Here is a 4,726-nt window from a genome sequence, read left to right as displayed (position 1 = left end):
CGATCCATTCTTATCTCCTTGTACTAAGCTCAACTCCAAATGGATCAAGGACCTCCACATAAAACCTGACCCACTGAAACTAAAAGAAAAGAAACTGGGGAAGACCCTTGAGGACATGGGCACAGGGGAAAAGTTCCTGAGTAGAACACCAATAGCTTATGCTCTAAGATCAAGAATTGACAAATGGTACCTCATAAAACTACAAAGTTTCTGTAAGGCAAAGAACACTGTCAAAAGGACAAAACGTCAACCAACAGATTGGGAAAGGATTTTCACCAACCCTAAATCCGACAGAGGGCTAATATCTAATATATACAGAGAACTCAAGAAGGTAGAACCTAGAGAACCCAATAATCCCATTAAAAAGTGGGGTACCGAACTAAACAAAGATTTTTCACATGAAGAACTTCGGAGGGCTGAGAAACACCTTAAGAAATGTTCAACATCATTAATCATTAGGGAAATGCAAATCAAAACAACCCTGAGATTTAACCTCACACCAGTCAGAATGGCTAAGGTCAAAAACTCAGGAGACAGCAGGTGTTGGCGAGGATGTGGAGAAAGAGGAACACTCCTCCACTGCTGGTGGGATTGTAAAATGGTGTAACCACTTTGGAAATCAGTCTGGCGGTTCCTCAGAAAACTGGGCATGGCACTTCCGGAGGACCCTGCTATACCACTCCTGGGCATATACCCAGAGGATCCCCCCAGCATATAATAAGGACACATGCTCCACTATGTTCATAGCAGCCCTATTTGTAGTAGCCAGAAGCTGGAAACAACCCAGGTGTCCCTCAACAGAGGAATGGATACAAAAAAATGTGGTATATTTACACAATGGAGTACTATTCAGCCATTAGAAACAATGAATTCATGAAATTCTTAGACAAATGAATAGAGCTGGAGAACATCATACTAAGTGAGGTAACCCAGTCTCAAAAGATCAGTCATGGTATGCATTCACTGATAAGTGGATAATAACCTAGAAACTTGGAATACTCAAGAAATAACTCACATATTAAATGATGTCCAAAAAGAACAGAGGAGTGACCCCTGGTTCTGGAAAGACTCAATGAAACAGTATAGGGAAACACCAGAACAGGGAAGTGGGAAGGAGTTGATTGAGGAACAGGGGGGAGTGAAGAGGGCTTATGGGACTTGCGGGGAGTGGGGACCCAGAAAATGGGAAATTATTTGTAAATAAAGAATACATCGGATAAAAATTAAAAAACTTTGAAATGGGTGTGTGACCCCATCCCTTGACTGGGGCCAGTGCCTATTTACAGAAGGTGGTCTCTACAGGCTCTATTTCCCCTTCTCTGTGTATTTCAGCTAAAGCCATCCCCATTGAGTCCTGGAACCCTCCAAGGGCTATTTTCAGTTCCTCATCCACCACTGCTACATATTTTTATTCAATTTTCTGACCCTCTGCACCTCTCTCCCATACTCTCCAGTACCTGATACTGCCCCCGCCCTTATTTCCTCCTTCTCCTCTCTCCCTCCCATATCCCCCCTCCCTCCACCTTCCATGATTATCCTGATCCCCACTCAATGCAGGACAAAAGCGTCCACACTGTCAGTGTCTTTGGAGAAAGAAAAATATATTTCCAAGTCAGTTTTTTTTTTTTTTTGATAAGTGTCGATTCAAGCAAAGATCTTAGACTAAAATCTCCATAGGTAAACCCATTTCTTCCCTGATTCTTGCTGGAACTAAAACACTCCTAAACAGTGCTTTCTGAATGTTGTAATCTCATTTACCAGATCAACTCCTGGAAACCCAGCATCATGTATAGCTTTGTCCTTTTCATAATGAAGATATGCTGCCAGCCACATAGGTAAGCACCTATAGTGACTGTGACAGGAACAAATCCATGTTGAGATATGGCATGAAGGAGTTGTGGGAAACACTATATTAATCTCAACCACAACTGATAGACATTTCCTCAGCCTATTTGTGCTGATAAGTTGAAAAAAAGTATTGTCAAAAGGAGCTTTTTTTTCCGACTTTGAAGGTATTCGCCCCAAGAAAGGCACACCGTATTATATTCTTTTCACCTAAAGAAAGGAAGTGAAAGGAAAGGGCGAAATCACACTAATTATATATGCAATGTACAGTTTGAATATTCTCTTATAAGGTGGAAAAGTTAAAAAATTTGGTTCCCATTAAATGCTTTTGGTATTGAGATTTTTTGTTTTTCTGTTGTTGTTGTTGTGCATTAATTCAATTTGAAATACCTCATTAAGAACTCACACAATTCCATTTTAGAATAAGCTTTTATAGACATCATTTTGTTTGTTCTCATTTTATTCTTACAAATACCCAAGAACAGGTACATTAGACATTTTCTTCTAATTTTAGCAAAAATAATTCTGTAACTCAGATATTAGCTTTCCTCAGTAATTTACAATTAGTTCTTAGGAAGTTGAACCAGAATAGTGAATTTTTTGTGACTTTTATTATGTTCTTCTTTACATTAGATATTGCCTGAGAGGTAAAAATTAAGCACTTCTTCCCTAACAATTCTGAATGGCAAAAAATGTATAACACTTTCTGGCATACCTTAATATTATATATTGTTTGGAGATTTGCATCATATCTAATTAGTATTAATGGAATATTTAAATAAAACACAAAAACTGAAAAGCAAATTGAAAAATCATAATTATGAGGCTTCTGAATCCATTTCCCTAGAGTTCACCTGACAGAATTTTCAAGGAAAATTGTGGCAGTGGTCTACTTTCCTATGCTGATCAGTTAATTATCTCTTACTTCTTAATGCTTTACATTTATCAAGAAGTATTTTCTCTTAGCACTTTGTCTCCTCACTTAAAAGAGGATACAAATTGGGAAAGAGGAATTCAGGATATCACTATTTGTAGATGACATGATAGTATACATATGTGACCCCCAAAATTTTACCAGAGAGCTTCTGCTCCTAGCTGATAAGCAACTTCAGCAAAGTGGCTAGATATAAAATTTACTCTAACAAATCAGTAGCTTTCTTCTACTCAAAAGATAAAAAGGCTGAGAAAGAAATTAGGGAAACAATACCCTTCCCAATAGTCACAAATAATATAAATATCTTGGTGTGACTCTAACCAAGCAAGTAAAAGATTTGTATGTCAAGAACTTCAAATCCCTGAAGTAAGAAATCAAAGAAGACTGCAAAAGACGGAAAGATCTCCTATGCTCATGAATTGGCAATATTAATATAGTAAAAATAACCACCTTACCAAAAGCAATCTATAGATTCAATACAATCCCATCAAAATTCCAACTCAATTCCTCATAGAGTTAGAAAGAGCAATTCTCAAATGCATTTTAAATAACAAAAACCCAGGATGGAGAAAACTATTCTCAACAATAAAAGAACTTCTGGTGGAATCACCATCCATAACCTCAAGCTTTACTATGGAGCAATAAAACTGCATGGTATTGGTACTGAGACAGGCAAGTAGATCAATGGAACCAAACTGAAGTTCCAAAAATGAGCCCACACAATCTGGTCATTTGATCTTTGACAAAGAATATAAAACCATCCAGTGGATAAAAAACAGCATTTTCAACAAATCATGCTGGTTTATCTGGTGGTCTGCCTGTAGAAGAATGCAAATTGATCCATTCTTATCTCTTTACAGATGAGAGAGGACTAATATGCAAAATATACAAAGTCAAGAAATTATACTCCAGAGAACCAAACAACCAGATTTAAAAATGGGGCACAGAGCTGAACAGAATTCTCAACTGAGGAATCTAGTATGGCTGTGAATCACTTAAAGAAATGTTCAACATCCTTAGTCATCAGAGAAATGCAAATCAAAATGACCCTGAGATTCCACCTCACACCAGTCAGAATGACTAAGATCAAAAACTCAGGTGACAGCAGATGCTGGCAAGAATGTGGAGAAAGAGGAACACTCCTCTATTGCTGGTGTAATTGCAAGCTGGTAAAACTCCTGTGAAAAATCCACCTGGCAGTTCCTCAGAAAATTGGACATAATACTACCTGAGGACCCAGCTACCACTCCCGTGCATATACCCAGAAGACGTTCCAACACGTAATCAGGACACATGCTCCACAATGTTCATAGCAGATTTATTTATAATAACCAGAAGTTGGAAACAACCCAGATGCCCCTCAACATAAGAATGGATACAGAAAATGTGGTACATTGCACAAAAGAATACTACTTAGCTATTAAAAACAATGACTTAATGAAATTCACAGGCAAATGGATGGAACTAATAAATATCATCCTGAGTGAGGTAACATAGTCATAAAAGAACACACGTGATATGTACCCACTGATAAGTAGATATGGGGGGGGGGAAGCTTGGAATACCCGTAATACAACTTACAGACCATATTAAGTTCAAGAAAAAGGAAGACCGAAGTGTGCGTACCTCAGTCCTACTTGGAAAGGGGGACTAAATAATCATGGGAGGTTGAGGGCAGGAGGGACTTGGGAGGAAAAGAGAAGGGGCAGAGGAAAAAAAGGGGAGGGTGAATTAGGAGTGGGAGGAGATGGGCAATACAGACTGTAGGGAAATTGAAATAGAGATGTGTAGCAATGGGGGATGGGAAGTAGAGTTAGCCACCAAGAAAGTTCCAGATGGCAGAAAAGGAAGTGGCCTCCAGGACCCAACAGGGATGACATTAGCTGAAATACCCAACAAAGGGGGAAGAGAACCTGTAGAGACCATATCCAGAGGTTCAGCATAGCC

This window comes from Apodemus sylvaticus, chromosome 19, assembly GCF_947179515.1.
Source record: "Apodemus sylvaticus chromosome 19, mApoSyl1.1, whole genome shotgun sequence".
Taxonomy (NCBI): domain Eukaryota; kingdom Metazoa; phylum Chordata; class Mammalia; order Rodentia; family Muridae; genus Apodemus; species Apodemus sylvaticus.
Note: the sequence above shows the minus strand (reverse complement) of the source record.